The sequence below is a fragment of the Protopterus annectens genome, chromosome 3.part1, assembly GCF_019279795.1.
Source record: "Protopterus annectens isolate FY-2018-M chromosome 3.part1, PAN1.0, whole genome shotgun sequence".
NCBI classification, from domain to species: domain Eukaryota; kingdom Metazoa; phylum Chordata; order Ceratodontiformes; family Protopteridae; genus Protopterus; species Protopterus annectens.
Window position 1 is genome coordinate 1,383,944,030 of NC_056732.1, and position 20,867 is coordinate 1,383,964,896.

At 43.7% G+C, this 20,867-nt stretch overlaps 1 protein-coding gene across 1 annotated transcript in view; it reads right to left on the bottom strand.

The window, feature by feature from the left end:
• The window catches only part of LOC122797783 (ras-related protein Rab-10-like), a 521,687-nt gene that overhangs the window by 263,047 nt on the left and 237,773 nt on the right, over positions 1-20,867 (bottom strand). The gene's annotated exons all lie outside the window — the stretch shown is intronic.

A 20,867-nucleotide genomic window follows, 5' to 3' on the forward strand; every position in this document is an offset into this window, starting at 1 on the left:
GCTTGCCCCATTTCATCACTGTCCTATCACCCCCTTTTTATTTTATTTTTTTTATTTTTAGAGCAGGTTTGCACAGAGCTAAGTGGCTCACTGAGCAAAACTGTGCAAACCACTTAAGTGTGCTTAAAAGTGCCTTAATGATCTTATGTGTTTCTCACAGTGTTAGTCACATCTGCAAAATAATCATCCCTACCATGCCTTTAACCTGGTCCCCTGTCAACTACAGCACAGTGCATTTGCCCACTAAGCCACTCAGCTCTGAATTAAAACAGGTGTTTCCAGCAACATATACTGATTGCCACTGACAGACTACAAGTACATATAATGGGAAAAACGGGAGTGTACTTGGGACTGTGATGCAAACACTACACCAGTACACAGCCAAATAAATAATAATGGATTTACATGAGAACTGGGGTAGCAGGTATACCTGTCAACTATATGGATTGTTGGAGAATGTCCAGAGTTTTGTCTCTTATTTTTTGGCCAAGTTTTCAAAAAATGTATGTTTATGCCAAAGTAGTGGCACATCATTAAAGACTGAGGTTAGAAAATCACAACAAACATTTGAGTATGACACTTCATACCCTTCAGAAAACACATACTAATGCAAATCTTGTTATTCTATCAACATTCTACATGTGTAAAAGCAATATTTAAAGATTGTCCCTATTTTTGGTCCTTTGTCCCACTTTTATTTATGGCTTTGTCCAAAGTTCTTGCTCTAAGAGGTTGAGAGGTATTATAGCAAGTAATTGTTCCCTTTCATCAGCAACATCTTTAAACATACCTGCTAAGACAGCAATGGCAAAGTACGCATATCTACAACTGGGACCCTGCAGCACAACTGCCTTTGAAAGCCATGCACATAATGATGGATGCAGATATGTCACAGACTGTATGTATGCACATATATCTTGGAAATACACCTGCTGCAGCACTGACTCAATAGCTCAGTCTGTTAAATACCTTTCATGCAGTACATTTTGCCACCCACAGTCCTGGGTTCAAATCCAGTATGTTCACTTCAGTTACATTGTTGTGAATACAGCAAGTAATGACTGAGTCATGCAAGTTTAACCCACACAGGTTGCTGCTACTGAATTAACCGCTACCAATGTTTGCAAGTCAAAGTCCTGTAGGTAGTGACACACTGCACATATTCGTATAGCCGAACTATATGTCACCTACTACACTGTGATTGGCAGTGTTACATAACAAATGTACCTTAAGTACATGCCTCACGTGGACTGTAAAGGGTACCCTTACCCTGGCTCTGCTGTAACAACAGAGCTGACACTGCTGCCTCAGTTATATGTACAGCTTGCTGTCCTCCAAAATGTTCACACTCCCTCCTATGTGCCTTACGCTGCAGGAGCAACTGCAGCCTGCAACATACACAGCTGTATCTTAAGCTAGCTGCTACAGACCTATCATACCTCACAAACCCCTAGAACAAGGGATCTAGGCAAAACCATACATAAAGGGTGGGGGACAAAGGTCCAGTGACAGGGACATGTTTTACAGTTTGCCTCTACAAACATAGTAAGCTGATAGAATACCTGCTACTGCATCAGCATGCATATTCTGATGGCCATGACATCTGACACTCACATGTCTCTCTCCCCTTACTAACCTCATCCCACAATGTTTATCACTGAACTGCCAGATAATCACAATGCCATGGGACAATGACAAAACATAGCATGCAAAACTGTGGACATACCTCACAAATCTCAACAGTGGACAGTATTTGTACCTACTCTCTGTGATGCTGTAGTCTCCACATCTCACTAATGTCCATGTCAGAGACTAAGAAAGGGGCCAAGGCCTACATGAAGGCCTTAAATATTGCACTGTAGTTCCACGTCATTGGCTAATGAAAGTGCAATCCAGCTGTTTTGGATGCAATTAGTAAGTCTGAGCCACAGATTGGTACACAGGCAATTATGTGTTAACAAGCATTACCTACAAAAGGCAATCAACTGCCTATGGGGAACAGGTCTGTATGTTGCTTTACTAAGACAGACTATGATTTAGCAAGCTGTTTGCTGAGAATTTGGCACAAAAGAATTATGTCACTCTACTAGGTATGTAATACATGTCCCCATATAATGTGACACAGATGGGAGGATGGAGGTATGGGAATAGGGATTACAACAGTAGACCTGTAGTACATCTATGGGAGTGACATGTTGGTGATACTCTGCTGTCCAACAGCTATAGGCATGCCTCTCAACTGTGCCTGCTTTGAATGAAATCACAGCTCTGGCCCTCTTACTCTGTCCCACAACAGTCGGCTTCTGTATGAAAGCTATGGATTATGAGTTAGACATATTGACAGTAAGTAAGGGTGGACACAATTGTAATATCACATGATTTACTGTTATTCAGCTCCTCCCAATCTGTGAATATCACACAGGAATAGTTCAGACACTGTAAAGGTGTCCCTGACTGCCCCTGATGTACTCTGGCTAGGTCACTGTTTTGTTGACATTCGTACCTCATTGCTTGGGAGCTATGGCTAACATACCTGTCAATGACTATGAATAGACCGACAGATATTACTGTAGCATAATTGTTTTCTGAGGGGTCTGGTGTGTGACAGCCAGATTCCCTACATTCTGCCAACAGCCTTCAATTATTGGCCAACTGTTTGCCAGACATCCACATGTTTTTGCCAAAAGGACCACATATATCAGGCACACATACACATTCCTCAAACATCTGTGTACTGGAGAGGTATGATGCTTACAAGGAAGATATACTACAGAAGGTTTGCATTGCTGTCTGTCATTGTAGCACACTGGTGTTGGTGGACTGTCCCCATATAGTTGTAATAACACACACCTGTTTATCTGACAGTGGCTGTATGACATAGTAGTGGGACTTTGCCCATAGGGGACACACCACAGTAGACAGCACTGATGGGTGTGGAGACATACAGTAGACTCTGTCATGGCACAGAGGACATAACTGGTATTGCTATTATGTTGGTGACAGCCACACATTTGTTGACACTACGGGGTATGACGTGGAAGGTAGCAGTGAATAGTGCAGGCCATTTTGGTTGTGCAGGGTCTGTGCATAGCAGGTGCCCACATATCTAGTCCTGTGATGTGTTCTCTTCTTGTTGTCTTTCAGGAAGGATGTATCAAAGGAGGCACCCACCATTTACAGCTGTTGAAAATAATATTATCCTGGATGGCCTCAGACTGTATCATAGCATTCTGCAGTCCAGGAATCGCCAACATTGTGAACAATGTACAGCACTGTGGGCTGACCTCGTCATGGCAGTCAACCAAACAGGCCAACAGGACAGGACCTACGAGCAGGTCCAACACTGGGCCACAGATATGGTCAATGCTGCATGGCAAAGGACAGCAGCTGTAGCCAGGGACCGTGCTGCCACCAGTGGAGGGTCTGCAACAGAACAACCACTCTCAGCCACAGAGGAATTCCAGGTGAACCTGAGATCAACTACCAGCTCCCAAGCATCCATCATGCCATACATCCTGGAAGTGGGTGCCACAGCATCCACATCAGACAAGTGTCTGGGTAAGCTTCCTGTGTTCATCAGTGTAATACTGTATCAGTCATTGTGGTAGCCTCTGCATACCAGTACATGGGTGTCAGGTCTATCAGTTGTGCACACAGAATGTCAGCAATGTAGGCAGTATCACATTAGCTACTGTACATTTGGATATACACACATATTACCCCATATCAATGCAATATTTATTATTGCTGACAATACCTATCCCTCACAATGTCATAGGTCCATCAGGTGTCACTGGTGTCCGAGGTCCTGTACCTGGTAAGTGTGATACTGTTGTTTTACAGATCATATAAACCCTAAGAATGGTAAGGGCTGCCATTTTGCCCTAGGCACAACTGTTATGCTTAGCCAGAGTACAACAGTCGTATGTTCAATTTAGGAGGGGTTAATTGAAGTGCACTGCATGGGTAATCACAGTTGTGTATTTGTAGGAGCAGTAACACATTTTCACTTATTTTTTAGAAGACTATGCAGCCTGCTATACAGGAGGCAATCACTCCCAGATGCCTGTTCACACACAATATGGAGATGGTACATACCTGAGACAGTGATACTATAACTGGCACAGTATGCTCAAAAGGGTGCACTGTGTTTTTTTAGGTGTAGGTCTATCAGATGCAATGACATATTGCTTATCTCACAGGTGTATGGTACTGGAAACATTAACCAGACATAGGGGCAGTGCATGTTATAAAGGGCCTGTCTTGTCTGTGTATGTTGCGTGTTTGTGTGTTGTGCTGGGATCAGAAATAAGATTTGGTATGTGTAATGGAGATGTGGTATGTGTAATGCAGTTGTGGCTCCTCACCTGTATGTGTGTGTGTGGATTACCATACATAATACTGCAGGCAGTAACGTACTTATTTTGTCTTTCTCTTCACAGGTGAATATGGGAGTTGGAATCTGTACCCCTCACAGCCTGATGTCAGTGTCTCACTGGACTTTGATGATGATGGTGGCCACAGTGAGGCTCAGGTGGGGCTATTGTGGGCTGAATCTGTCCCAGAGGGTGACATCCTACTTCCTTCTCCATTGTCCCTGCACACAGTCAGTATGCCCACACATACCCAGTCCCCTGAGCCCACAGATATCGGACAGTCAGAGTGTGGTGACATCGAAAAGGGCAGTGTGGCAACTATGGCATCAGTGAGTGTAGACATTGACCATAGTCAGAGAGCTGGCAAGGTCCAACACAGGGAGATTGACAGGGGTGCTTAAAGGAGGACTGCTACCCATCCACCACTTGTCACAGGTGTCACATCACATGTCACTCACCACATGTTTCGGTCCATCATGGAGGCACAGGCACATTTCAAATGCAACATCTGATGGATGCTCAAGATTATGGATGCAGCACAGTCTGACATCCATGACTACCTCCACTGCATTGGTGATACCATGGAACATTTCCTTGATGTAGTGGATAGATGGTGGTCTGAGAAAGTGTCAGTCTTTCATCACACATTGTGCTGGAACATCTAGAGTATGGCATTGGACATGCAACACCATCTGCTGAGAGTCCACATGGCCGTGCACGCTCACGGCCCTGTAGTGGCAGTACCTCCATTCACTACAGCAATGAGTGTGCTGTGCAGACCAAGACATGGCAAGCCATGGGCATGTGGTCCTGGGTGGTCCAACAGGAAACATGTGCCCAGCAGACACCAGTAACCATAAGCTACTAGCACTTCATCTGACCCTGGGCATGGTGGTGCCACTGCCACTCCTGGCAGAGCCAGTTCCCATGTTCATGGCTAGAGATGGATAACTGTACACTGTGCCATGTATGGTCCACAGCTATCCAACATATACAGGTGTAGTGTTAGCACTGGGCTTTACTGTGTACATGCACACTGTCAAACATCACTGTCACATGCAGGTCACCAACAGATACACACAGCACCTCTCCATGTCCCAGATAACCAGCACTCCTTCCTGACTCACACATATGCTGTCAACTGTTTAGCACAGCCTAGACCTCTGGCACCCCCACAACACATTCTGTGCATGTGATGATACCTGTCCCACATCCCTGCCATCTATGCCATCAATGCAGGGACATACAAATATGTGTCTGATGCACAGAGTGACTATATTACTTTACATGTAGTTTTGTAGTGCAGTAGTGTTATGTCATGCCAGGTGTTGTGGGCCATGACAGGTGCTGTATACTGGCACATGTCATGAGTACACATCACAGTTTGTGTATCTTTTCTGCATGAAGTTAGACTGGTGGCAGTGTTGCAGAATGACAGGTGTCTCACCGAACTGTGTATGTTTCTGTTCCAGGGGTCTGAGTGGCTAAGCTATGGACATTTGGTGGCAATACAGTGGCACAGGATAGCATGGCAGCACAGCAGAAATTTGACATCAGCAAGGTACGGCTGTATACATGTGTGGCTACCTATGTGCATATGTGTAGAACAGGGTGTCAGAGACAATGCGGGCAGTCAGCGTAATTATGCATGCATACCCTGTGACAAGGCCTGCTACCTTTGATATGTGTCACCTGGGTGTTTTGTACATACAAATCTAGGTGGTGATGGATAGTATTTATGCTTAGGTAGCTGTGGGCTACTTAGGGCCAGCAGCTAGTCACATGGCTGTAAAATGCATGACAATTGTACGTCCATATGGCCATATGTGTACTACTGCATGGGAATATATTTGTACACACACACAAAGTTGGCTTTATTGAGATTAGAACCCCTACCTATTAGTACACACTACAGCGCAAAGTACTTATTGCATGTGCTATGGAGCTTATCTGTTAGTAGATTGTCAGCCAGTGCTGTTAAGGTGGATGACATCAGCAGGCCTTATAAAGGAGGCTGATGGGGAGGCCGGGAGGTAGTCACATAGCCTTACAATGTATAACCATTGCACAGAGATAGCCAATACAGGCATGTGTACACTGCTGCAAGGGGATATATTTACACACACACACACACACACACACACACACACACACACACACACACACACACACACACACACACACACACACACACACACACACACACACACACACACACACACACACTTGCCTGTTGTGAGGTTAGAACCTTACCTATTAGTGTACACTACAGCACAAAGTACTTTCCACATGCACCACTGAGCTTAGCTGTGATTAGCTAGTGCTGTTAAGGTGGATGAAATAAGCAGGTGTTGACAGGGAGGCCAATGTTGAGGAGGTTGCTAGTCACAGGGCCATAAAATAATTAACCACTGCACAGACATAGGCCAGATGGGCATGTTTGTACTACTGTAAGGGAAATATCTACACACACACACAAAAGGTGGCTGATGTGAGATTAGAACCTCTACCTATCTACTATTACACATTATAGCTTGCAGTATTTATTGCACGCACTACTGGTTAAATCTGTTGCACATGTAGCTGCAGCTACAGTACTTGTGGACTATGCAACATGGCCTTGTATTACACAGCATTTGTGGCCTGCAGAGTGAACCTGCTTTATGCTGTTATTGTATCTAGTGTCCTAGCAGTGGGGTACCTGTTAATACCCCTGCTATGTGTGTACAGTTACCAGTATTGCCATGTCTGGCCAGTTGCATTTGCTAGGTGGACAAATGGCCAGTGACAATATGGCCTGTCCAAGTCCTGCATTGAAGCCATTGCACATTACACCACCTGCTCACCATTGTCTGTCTACAGGGTGACATTCCACAGGCACAGGGTTCTGTGGCTGGGTGTATTATGTCATTATGCAGCCTTGGTCTGTTACCATTAGACAACTGTTGTGTGTGTAGGTGCAGATAACAGCATTCCGCACATAAGTGTGGACATTCGTGTATATATATATATATATATATATATATATATATATATCTATACATATATAAATCTACATTATATATATATATATATATATATATATATATATATATATATATATATACATATATATATATATATATATATATATATATATAGTTTCACTTCAGAATTTCAGAATGTTGAGTTACTGAAAACTCAAACTTCATACGGTCGAGACCATATGATCGAGTTTTCAGAAACTCAAAATTGTGAAGTGTTAAAAAAAAAGACTTAAATTTAGTTTAATATAAAGAAGTAAGTGATGGCACTTAGGAGCAACCCAGCATATAGAACAGTCTTCAGCATCAATATAGTCCCAATAGGAAAACAAAAGTCTGTGTTGTTGAATCATCCAAGAAATAATCCGCCATGAATAAAACCAGATATATTTGATGTATATATATGTGCCTAAATAAATATATCTGGTTTTATTCATGGCGGATTATTTCTTGGATGATTCAACAACACAGACTTTTGTTTTCCTATTGGGACTATATTGATGCTGAAGACTGTTCTATATGCTGGGTTGCTCCTAAGTACCATCATTTACTTCTTTACTTTTTTAACTGCAATTGGTTTTGGAGCATTTATCCCTGTGTGGCTTGCGCTTTATTTTTATTGCTTATTCTTAGTTTAATATAAGTTTTTTGCAGAAGTGCACGTCCCCTTGCACCCTCCCTACTTAAATATACCATTGTCATGATTGCACTATAGCGAGGAAATGGGAAATCACTCGTTCTGCGCTTCTGCATACAGAGCAGAACAGGAGATTTCCCTTTTCCTCACTGCAGCACGATCTCAGAGTTGGTATATTTAAGTAGGGGGGTGCAGGGGGGCTTGCCCCTGCAGAAACGATGTGTTTAACTTTTTTTTATTTCAGTTCGGAATTTCAAGTTTCTGAAAACTCGACCATATGGTCTCAAGCATATGAAGCTCAAGTTTTCAGTAATTCGACATTCTGAAGTGAAAGCATAAATAAATATATATATATATAAATATATATAGATATACAAAACAGGTATGTCAACTTAACTGTAGCTGCATGTGTGCATTATGCAACTGTGTTATATAGATATATGTGGGGGGGTCTAAATCACTCTACAAACTTATGTAGCTATATCTATATCTATCTATATATCTATATCTATATCTATATATATATATATATATATATATATATATATATATATATATATATATATATATATATATAGGGATCCCTTCTAAATCTCAAAATACTGAAAGATCAACTTTCAGTATCTCAAGACTATAAAATCAATATAATATCAAAAATGCAGTTAACTGAAACTGCACTTTACCGAGTGTTACGTTACCAAATCTGCTGTTGGGGTGTTCTGTTTTGGTTTGTGTTTGCGGTGCATTGTGGTTTGGGAGTGAGATATGGCGGATGATTTGTGGCTGTGTACGGAGATTCAGATAAGTTGTTAGTGTTTAAGGGTTTTGGGTTGGGTTTATTGTTTTGTAGTGTTTTGGGAAGTTTTGGGAGTTGGTTGGGTTAGATGGGTGAGTGTTTGTGTGTTACTGTTAAAGGCGGTGTTTGTGAATGTGCAGTGTGTGTGTTTTTTGCATGTGTGTGTGAGATGGTGTGCAAAGTAAGTGTAGGGTAGGTAGCTGTAGGTTTTTTGTGTGTTTTGTGGTAGTGCAACCTCAGAGTTGGTATATATAAGCAGCGGGGGTGTAGCCCCCCATATGGGGGGTTGCAAGGAGGCTTGTCTCCCTGCTTATGCATAGGTTTTGTAGTTGTGTGTGTTTGGTGTTTTAGTAAAGGTGTAGGTGGGAGGTGGTGTTTGTGATGTGGTGGAGGTAATATTACAGAACTGAATGTCACTTGCTGTAAATTCGGAATTTTGAACTTTCGGTATAGTGACATTCGGTTTTGTAATATTTCGGTATAGTGGGTGTTCGGTATTTAGATCTCAAGATACTGAAAGTCGGTCTTTTAGTATTTCGATTTTTAAAAGTAGATCCCTAGATACATATATATATATATATATATATATATATATATATATATATATATATATATATATATACATGCCACATGCTGGTAGAGAGGGTAATCATGTGTGAGGGGGATAGGGAGAGACAGATACGTATACATTGCTGTCTGTATGCACAGACATATTTTCACATATCAGTTCTTTAGGCAGATGAAGCATCAGACATGAGCTCAAGTTAGCTAAGTGTAGGATCATGCCCAATGTGACTGTCAGTACTTACAAGGTGACTCCAGGCCAGACCTAACTGTACTCCAGTCCAGGATTTTCTGTGCTGCAGCCAACTGGCTGCTGCACCTGATTCAAGAGTCCAGTGCCTCTCTGACATATTGTCCAAGGGATTCCCTGGCTGTGTGCTGAACATAATATATGACTCATACCTATTAACTATACAGATTGTAATAGAATGTACAGAGTTTTGTATCATACTTATGGTACGTTTTACATAGCATTGATGTTTTCTGTTACATTAGTGGCAAATCTTTATAGACTGACATTGGGAAATGATGACAGACATTTGAGTTACTGACTCCATACACATCAGGAAACCCATACTAATACACGTCCTGTTATTCTCTGAACTTTATACACTTGTCTGGCTAGTAGTTAATCCTTCTCCTTATATTTGGGACTTTGTCTCACTACTCTTCATGGCTTTGTCCAGACTTCCTGCTCTAATTGATTGTAGATATGATGTGACTGGGGTACATGATGTAACACCACACACAGGGTGACAGTCTTCACACCTCTCACTGTACATGTTTTTTCAGAATGTCCAGCATTCTGCCCCATATGTCTGTTTTGTTCCTTATACAGTTGTTTTTCTAGTAATATACTACTAAATGGTGCCCACTGAATTGTTGTAAGTACAAGTGATAGCCATTACATCCTGCTGCTAATCTGACCTGTTGCAACATGCTGTTATACGAGCCACCTTCTTGGTTAACCAGAGCATGTGTAATGTCTGTAGGGTTGACCCTCTGTCCCCCCATTGTCTCTGGCTTTGTCCTGCTTTCTTGCAGTAACAGATTGTGGTGTATTGACAGTCTGTGGGACTCCTACCATACAAGTACCACACATACAAAAGTTGTAGGTGCAGACAGCTTCAAACCATCAACCATGGTAATGTACTTAGCCCAGCAAGCCACACCAGCCACCAGAAAGTGAGGTTTAATTCCTCACACTATCAACAGCAGACAGACATACACTGTGACGCCTGCATATTGTGGAAAATAGAACATGTGGTCAGGTTATTTGTGACAGCCCTGGAATTGTGTGGTCTGCAGATATATCCTTGCAAACATACTGCTACTGCAGTTGTATGGGAACACTGATGTGTTGAGGACTCTGGCATTGACAGTCGTGCATCTGCCCTATGACCCTGCTGTTTGGCATTTCCCTTACATACTGCAGTGGGTTTTTCAGCCATGTGGCCGAATGCATATTATGGGGCACTCAGAATTGGACAGAGTACCTGTTCTCCTAATGTAGGTGTTAGTTCTCTGCAAGCAGCCCAGTAGCCTACTCTTTTGCCTTGCATACATGCAGCAGGTCCATACATATGCTACCATAGTCTAGTACCCCATACATTTGTTGTAAAGGAGAGTGACTTACCTTGTGAATGCAGAGGTTGAGAGACCTGTGTTTCAGGGCTGACTCTATCTGATGCATGCAGTACACAGCCAATACATGATAAGGTACATGTTTTGTGGTCTGGCTGGCATCCTTTTTACTATGTATGTGAGTCGCAGTAAGGTGTCAGTTCCTAGGACCCTAGGTTGTCAGAGCATGTGCTATGCGTTGCCTCTTTGCCAAGGTCAGGGCATACTGGACATGCCTACGTCTGCCTACAGGGACAGCCTCAGGGGGTTCCTCTTCTGAATCCCCCTGTGGGTGTGGCTGTGGGGACCTAGGCACTGGTGGGGGGCTGTGTGTCCCTTCCCTGTGATGATCGTACCACAGCTGTTTCCACAGGATCATATTGTGTAGCATGGCACATACTGTGAACATCTGTGCACATGTGGCTGGAATGTAGTGCAGGTCTCCACCAGATATACTGAGGTACCAAAACTGTGACTTAAGCAGCCCAAACACACACTCAATGGTGTCCCTGGTTTGTGCGTGTGCCTCATTATAGTGTTCTTTGGTAAGTGTGTGTGCATTTCTGATGGGTGTCATCATCCATGGCTCCAGTGCATAGCCAGCATCCCTCAGTAGATGGCTGTATTTGATGTCCCCCCCTGGCAAACATTTGGTACAGCTGTGATGCATGCCAGATATGGGAGTTGTGATAACTGCCAGGGCTACCAGCACAGACATTCATGATAATGAACTGGGCACTGCGCACAACCTGGCAGTTGATGGAGTGATACCCCTTGTGGTTGAAATAGACTCTACCCTCCTCACCTAGTGATGCTTTGATGCATACATGAGTGCAATCTATGGCACCCAGTACCTCAGGGTAGTGTGTGACATAGAAGAAGAGACACATACTGCTGGCCCTCTCCTCAGGGGTGCGGGGTAAATAGATATGATCACTGACATGAGTTTGCATGGCATCCAGGAATTGGTGGAGTACCCTGGATGCTGATGGTGTGAGACCCCCATCATGTCCTCAGTTGGTCTTCGAAAAGTACTTGTAACTAGTATTCTATGGGCTACACATACCTTTGTTTCCACTGGGATGGGTTCCCCTCTGTTGGCTCTTGGTCTGAGTTGAGGGCAGCAGAGCTCGGTGAGTTCTTGTAGTATGCCCCTGTAGTGCTCTACAATCTCATGCTCATGTAGGTCCTGGAAGGTTACCCTTGGCCTGAACACTCTTCTCCTTCTCAGCCTAGGCCTATTGTCAGCAGCAGCATCAGCACTGACCTCAGCATCTAGCACATACAGATGTAGCAGAGCTGCAGCAGCCTCTAGCATTCTCTCAGTTAAAATTCCCAAGTCTATACTCTAATGGTGCAGAGTATGGGGAAAAATCAGATTGCAGGTTGTATGCATACTTTATAGTGCTCTGTTGCAGATGCAGCCTGTGTGATTGGCTAACTATGATGCATTCCACCTGCCAAGTATATCACTGAGGGGTTTGAATGGCCCATTTTAAGTGTAACAGGGATCATCAGTAATTTATACATGATTGGTTTACCCAGGTAATTTTTTTTTGTTAACTGCCTTGCCTACTAAGCACTGCAGTGCAGTGCGCAAACCCACGCAGCAGGTATAAACAATGCTCAGCAGTCTAGACATACCCCCATGGATGAGCACGCTTAGCACAGCAGCGCACTATAGCAGAAACAAACCTCAAGTGTCCCAACTACTGCTCAGTGATACAAACAATAGAAATGTAGCAGTCCAAATATCAGAGCAGCTATGGCAGAATGTTCCACAACTTCAGGACAAAAACTGGGGTATTTACAAGTATAATCCACATGAGCTTATTCTAAAACAACTACACTTTATTACAAAAAATAACTACAGGTGAGTGCTTTCACAAACATCGGTTTGCTTCAACAGACCATAAACATAAAAAAAAAAAAATATATATATATATATATATATATATATATATATATATATATATTGTTTTTCTGCCATAATTATTGCTGCCAATCAATTTTATACTGACGTAATTATTTTGTATATCCGCTTTTTTGATGGACTATATAATTATTTTTTATATTTCTACTGTTCTTGTGGACTATTTTGTATATATTTTTTTCTTTGTAATGTCTCGGAGCTTTTCTCCTCGGGCCTCTACTGAAAATGGACATATATCCAGTTAGATAGCCCAGTCAACAAATGTTAAAATAAAATAAAAATAAATAAAATAAACAAGCACATTCAAAGTCTCCTATTTATATGCATATAAATGATAAAATTTCAAACAATACAACAGCAGTGCACTATGCAAACACTCTCAAACCAGCTTAAACACACGCCAACACTGGACACCCCCCCTGCTCAGCTCAGAGGCTTGATTTGCAAATGGGTGCCACTGAGTTCCTATGTGCTTAAGGAGACAGTGACACACCCCCTTTTGATGTCAGCTAGCTCTCCTGTGGACACCAACACGGTTCTGGGACTATACAGATTTTATCTGCATGCATGGAAAAGAGAAATTATGTCTTACTATAACATTCCATCTGTGTTGTTGATCTTTGTTCATTCATTACTGATGGGTTATCGGAACCGAGCCGGCCTTATACCAAGCTCATGTCAGCCAAAAACTCTCAAGCCAAGATCCTACCCACAATGCTCTGTTCCCTGTTACCTCAGATCAAGTTTTCAAGTTGATTGACAAAAGCAGAGGCTACCTCTGGTAATAACAGACCTACAAGATGGAAGAAGGACCATATGAAATCCACCAGGAACCTCTGGAAGGGGATGGAGGGTGGGGAGTAATGAATGAACAAAGATCAACAACACAGATGGAACCTTATGGTAAGACATAACTTCTTTATCTGATGTTGTTAATCTTCGTTCATTCCTTACTGATGGGACAGAGTCCCCAGCTACCTATATCCCTAGGCAGCCCTTATGGAAGGACATTCATGAGCACCATGGAACCAAAAGAAGCTCTTCCTCTGAAGGCCAAATCCAATTTGTAATGAAGAATAAAGGTATGGGGTTGGCCAAAGTCGCAGCTGTGCAAATGTCATTGAGGGAAGCCCTAGCATGGAAGGCTGTTGAAGTTGCCATTGTCCTTGTAGAATGGGCTTTCACTTTGTAAAGTAAGGTGATGTTGTTCTTGTTGTAGATGAAGGTAATGCAATTTCTCAACCATGACACTAATGTAACTTTAGAAACAGAAAGGCCGAGTCTTGGTCTAGAAAAAGCCAGAAATAATTGGTCTGATTTATCGGTAGATTTTGTTCTGTCCAAATAAAAACGGATTTGCCTTTGAACATCTAGGGAGTGCAGGCAACACTCTCCCTTGTTAGAATGATTAGGAAAAAATACTGGGAGGTCAATAGACTGGTTGATAGACCACTCTGGCACCACTTTGAGTAAGAAGGAGGAATTAGTTCTCAGTGAGACTCTACCCTTATGGAAAATAAAGTAGGGACTTTTGATGCATAAGGCTTGAAGTTCTGACAGACATCTGGCCGATGTGACAGCAATCAGAAACAAGGTTTTCCAAGAGAAGTACTTTAAATCACATGAAGATGCAGGTTCAAAGTGTGGTGCTGTTAGGGCTTGCAGAACAAACACCAAGTCCCAAGGTTGTACTGGTTCTCTAAAGGGAGGTTTTAGGTGAAAAACGCCTTTTAAGAAAGTCTTACAGAGTCTGTGTGATATGAGTGAAGAGTCCTGGAAGCCAATGTGGAAATTAGAAATGGCAGCTAAATGAACATGAACAGTACAGGCTGATACCCCAGACTGAAAGAGATCTGATAAATTATATAATACCACTGAAACTGGGGCTGACAAGGGATCTAGTTGTTTGTTCGCTGCCCATAAGGTAAATCTTTTCCATTTTCTGAGAAAGGTTAGCCTGGTGGATGATTTATGAGATGCAATAAGAATATTGCACACCGGGGAGGAGAAGTTATCTTACCTGGCAATCATTAGAAGTGGAGAACCCAAGCTGTCAGCTTCAGGTTTGTTAGACTGGGGTGGGTCAGACCCTGTGGATGGGAGATTAACGTTGGAGCTGGATTGAGAATCCATGGTTGAGCTAACAAGTGAGGTCAGAGGAAGGGGAATCAAACCTGTTGAGGCCAATATGGTGCAATGAGGGTTACTTTGCAATTCAACTGCCATGCTTTCTTCAAAAATTGGAAAATAGGGGTAGAGGAGGGTAAGCATAAAGCAGACCTGAGGGCCCAGCATGGACTAGAGCATCTATCGGTGACTGTCCTCGAGGGGGGATCAGGGCAAAGTAGTTACTGCACTTGTAGTTGATTGGGGAGGCAAATAGATCGCAGCATGGCTGGCCCCAGCGAATGAAAATTTTTGCCGCTATCACAGGATTGAGGGACCACTTGTGAGGTTGTAGAATACATCTGCTCAATTTGTCCGCTATCACGTTGGAGCTTCTGGGAATGTGGATTGCAATTATAAAGTGGTTGGAAGCTATCGCTCATTGCCATATTCTCAGGGCCTCTCAGCATAATGGGTAAGATCTGCTGTCCCCTTGCATGTTGATGTTCCAGACTACTGACATGTTGTCTGATTGGATTGCAATAGTCACTGACAGAAGGATCGAGTGAAATGCTTGCAATGCTAGTAGCACCGCCCTCAGTTCCAGGACATTGATATGCAAATGAGCCTCTGTCTCCAACCAGGTGCCTTGCCTTGGACCGAGTTTCCCTGACATAGCCCCCCCCACCCCCATCAGTTAGTTGTTCGTGGTCACCAAGGCTTTTGGCTGATTGGGGCTGAAGGGGAAGACCATTGTTGAGGATTTGGAGACATCCACCAGAGCAAATCTTGCTTGCATCTCTGAGTTACACTTATCTGAAAAGACAAAGGATGTTGTAGAGGGTACCACTGAGAGAGAAGTAGCCACTGAAGAAGTCTCATGTGGAACCTGGCCAGAGGAACAATGGTGATTGAGGCTGCCATCGACCCCAAGAGTTGGGGTACGGACCTAGCAGAAGATTTGTGGTGATAGATTAGTGGCTAAATCTGTTGTCTTATTCTTTGAAGTCTGTGATCCAGAAGAGATGCTGTGCAATTTCTCATGTCCAACAGAACTCTGATGAATTCTAAAGATTGTCCCTGGGTCATTTTGGACTTCTCCCAATTTATAGTGATTCCCAGGCGCTGAGCTATGAGAAGAGTGTAATCCAGTAGACGCTTGGAGGGGGATGGTAAGGAGCCAGTCATCTAGGTATGGAAACACCTGGAATCCTTGAATTCGCAGGTGAGCGTTAATCACTGCCATACAGTTGGTAAACACTCTGGTGGCTGTAGAGAGACCAAAGGGCAGTGCTTGAAATTGGTAGTGACTGGCTCCTATGTGGAAGCAGAGGTATCTTCTTGAGCACTTGTCCACTTTTATATGGTAATACACATGCTGAAGATCTATAGAGCACATTCAATCATCTTCTTCCAAAAGAGGAAGGATAGACTGAACTGTGACCATCCGGAATTTCTCTGTTTTTACAAATTTATTTAGTGTGCTGAGATCCAGAATCGGTCTCCAATTCCCTGTCTTTTTTGGTACTAAAAAGAATCTTGAGTAAAAACCAGATCCTACCTGGTCTGGGGGGACTGTTTGGATGACTCTTTTTTTTGTAGCAGCTTTCGGATTTCGTGTGCTGCTGTTCCCCTTGACTCGGTGGGATGTCGGGTAAATTTCTGGGTGAAGTGAGACAGAGATGGAAGAAAATGCGGTAACCTCTGGATATTACCCGTTGTACCCAAAAATCGATGGTTATGGTTCACCAGGCAGTGGGGTACAAGGAAAAATGACTCAGTCAGGCAAAGCTTCAGGAGCAGTAGTAGGGTTGCCCAGAGAAAGAATCTCTGAAACCCTAGTTTCGCAGACCTCTCCTGCCCCAAAAGGGGAATCTTCCATTAGAGTTTCCCCCTCTGCCCTTAGGGGAGAACTTGGCATGCACATCATGGAAAGAGCCCTGTGATTTTTCTGTGCCACATCTTCCCGCTCCTCTGATTTCTGGAGTAGAATCGTTGAGGTGTGGAGTGTTGGATACCAAAGGCAAACAGGGTATTACCATCTTGTTTGCACATTGCCAGAGTATCCTTAACCTTTGGGCCAAACAATGAAGCAGCCTCAATGAGGGCATTCATAAAGGAAGCCTTAAAGGAGTCCACAAAGTCACAAAGGCACATCCAGGCATGATGTCTCATGCGTGCACCTGCTGCTCTAGCCGCTCCTTCCATTGCATGTGAAATGAGGTGCATGGAAAAATTGGATATCGATTCCAGGGTCACTATCTGAGAGGCTACGTTGTCACACACCTCATCAGGAACAGCTCCTGCCAAGGTTTCAGAGAGTTGGTTGATACAGTCTCTTTGGAACCTCGTAAAGTATGCCAAGTAGTTCAAGGACCTTACAGCAAAGGTCGATTAAGCAAACACATGCTTCTCAAGTCTGTCTCTCACCCGTGACTCCTTGTTGGGCAGATGGACAGTCTGGCTCTCTTCTGCAAAGTATTTTTGGTTGCAGCTGCTACCACCATGACATCTACTGGAAGACCTTTGGACCAATGAGGATGTTCAGCAGGGGAGATAAAATTTTGTCAGGCCTCTGAGGTATAGCTTCCAAAGTGTCAGAAGCCTTCCATGCATGCCAGATGATGAGCTGGACAAGCTAACTGGCCAGTGGAGTAACCCAGGAAGTAAAGGGCTGGGACTGAAAGGCCTGCAGGAATATGGCTTCCTCTGAAAAAGGGTTGGAGGACATCCAGTCTTAGGATCTCGAGGATGTCACCAAAGGACACCTCATTAGTGGGTGACTGTGGGGACCCTTCCCCATCATCAAAGTCCATCTTTTAGGTTAGAGACTCCTCAGTGGAGTCCATGTGTTTCTTCTTGCACAAAGCCTTGCAAGGGACTTCCTCAGTGGGGAGCTCTGGGGAAGATTGTGAGGAGGGGATCTCCTGAGGGGGAGAAACCTGAAGCCCCTGTGCCTGGGGTCTGGTAGTTGTGGCTTGCGACAGATGCGGCACAGAGGGGGACAAGGACTCCGACAGGGATGTTTTTCCAGCAGAGGCTACTGCCCTCTCCATGGCCTGGAAGGCTGAACTGCCCAAAGAGGGATGGGAGCCTGGAACCGAGCATGAAAACCTCAGGACCGGGGTCACACCACACTCCGATGAGCCGACCCCCAGACCAGGAGTCTTAAGAGGACTGTGGAGCATGACGGGAGGAGGATTCCTGGAGGGTGCCATAGAAAAAATTGGCATCGAACCAAGAATGCCTGCCTCCATGGCACAGCCCCTAGCCTAAGAAGGTCCCGGTGCCCAGTACACCGAGGGGCACAAGGATGACTCCAGCTCCAGAGTGAGGTCCACTGTTGGTGTCAAAGGAAGGGAAGCTGCCCTCAGAGGAAGGGGCTTCAATGCTTCCCTGGAAGTCGAAGGAGGAGTGTACGAAGGAGTCTGTGGAGAAATATGGTCACCTGCAAGAGGGAGCGCAGCTTTAGATGGATGAGAGAGTCCCCTGGCAACAAGCAACTGATTGACAAGACTCAACACATCCTGTTCTGATAGGCTCTTGGTCGATCTCATAGAGAGACCTGATGGAGATTCTGGCCTGTCTAAAAAGAGGCTGTACTGACTGCCCACAAAAAGATCTAAGGAGGGGAAGTACTTAGTTCTTGAGAGTTTGAGTGACGCAGAGCCCGGAACCAAGGGTGTCTGTGCTGAGGATAATAGTGCCAAGGGTATCTGCACTGGCAAACGTGACACCATAGGCGTCAAGGGTGTCTGCACCATGAGGGGTGTTGTGGCAAATGTCTGCACCGATGAATATGGTGCCATCAAAGAAGGTGTCTGCACCAGTAACGATGGTGCCAAAATGATGGCACTAAGCAGATCAGTGCTAGAGGCATCTGCACCATAGAGAGCAGTATCCCGGAAGTTGAGTGCATCGGCAAGGATGGAGCCGAAGGAGTCAGCACCAATGGTGCAGAAGGAGACTCTACCTATAGAGACAGTGCCAAGAGAGTCTGCACCATCAGCGGTGCTGAAAAAGGCTGCACTGAAACTGTCAGAGCCGTAAGTATCTGCACCGGGAACTCCGGTGCCGGTGAAGAAGACATAGCTGGAGTGAAAATAAACTGGGGCGGTGCCGATGCTGGGGCTGAAAGGACCACAGATGGCAGCACCAGGCCAAAAGTTTTCACTTTTTTGTGAGTCGACTACTTGTGATCTCCAGAGGGAGATGAAGTGAGCGACCTCAAGGAGGAAGAAGAAGAACGCCTCTTTCAGGGTTTAGAAGGAATGGGTGAGCCCTCCGACCCAGAGATAGCCTCGCAGAAAGGAGTTTTAAGGAGGCATTTTAGTATAAGTTTATTCTTCCTTTCATTTAGAGTCCTAGTTGAGAAATTCCTACAAATCCCACACCGGGAGTCCACTAAAAGATGGGAAACATTCAGACAATAAACACACAAATCATGACTATCAGAAAGCGGTAACTTACGGCTGCATTCTGTACATTGTTTGAAACCAACACTACTTTTCTTATCTGACATTGCAATATCAAGGGAGAAACTACTAAAAGGTTATGAAACTACCCAGAAGGGTAAGAAAGGGAGAGGAAGAATTACCAATGATGGTAATGGAGAATTACCTCAAAGGTAAGAAAAAGGACAGAAAAAAACTATAGGAGAGAGTCTCAAAGTTGAAATAGGGTAGGAAGATAGAGATAGAGATAGAGACAGTGAAGAATTGAAAACTTTCTAAACACTAATAATAGAAAAACTTCAAAAAGCTGAACACTTAGCTGAGAGAGAGAAGGCTTGACACGGCTGTACAACAACATGGCAAATGAGATCTGAGGTAACAGGGAGCAGAGCATTGTGGGTAGGATATTGGCTCGAGAGTTTTTGGCTGATGCGAGCTTGGTATAAGGCCAGCTCGGTTCCAAGGATGGAACCGATAACCCATCAGTAAGGAATGAATGAATATTAACAACATCAGATCCCATTTTTGCTATTCAGTAACTCCAGCTTATTTGTATACAGATCCATGCACACAACCGGGATACTACACTGTTCCAGGGTCTGCCTCCTTAGCAACCACATAAATCTGTCATTGTACGTACTCCATGCAAGGCCCTATAATGCATTATTGTTACATATTTATTATCTTTTGTTTTTACACTTTGAAATTTTTTTTTTGCATAATAGCATGTTTGCATGCTGCTGTGCACAAACATAATATGGGTATTAAAAAATGTATTTTAAATTATTTCCCATTACATTTTTGGACACACAGGGCATAGTTTTGCACATATCTGTGTCTGTTATTTCTTTTCTGACCTTTTAACTGGGCTTTTACAGCACCTGCTCACTTTTTAATTTCTTCTACATGGAAATTTTCCATGTACAGTTCGGACACCAACACAGGGTCTGCAGGACTGCCTTTCTGCTTGCTGGATCACTTCAGCACCCGCATTTGCATGCATTTCACCTGCTTATGAGGTGATCTGCATGCCACAGATACGTCCGTGTTGGCACACTTGCGCATGCCCCTCAGCTCCATTTACTGGATCGCACAGCTGCTTACTTCTGTGTAAGCTCCATGCCACTATGCCTACACAGAAAATTAATCCATGTAGGCTTTATTGAATTCCCCCTGCTATCTATCTGCAACCCACATTCCAAGATCAGGTATTAAGAAAAGTATAACATATACATAAAAAGAGTTTTAACTAAAATTGCTTTTGGCTGACTAATGCAATGAACCTTTCATTAGGTCTGTGCCAAGAACTAAAATCAAGAAAAAACACATAGCTATCTAACCATAAACATAATCAA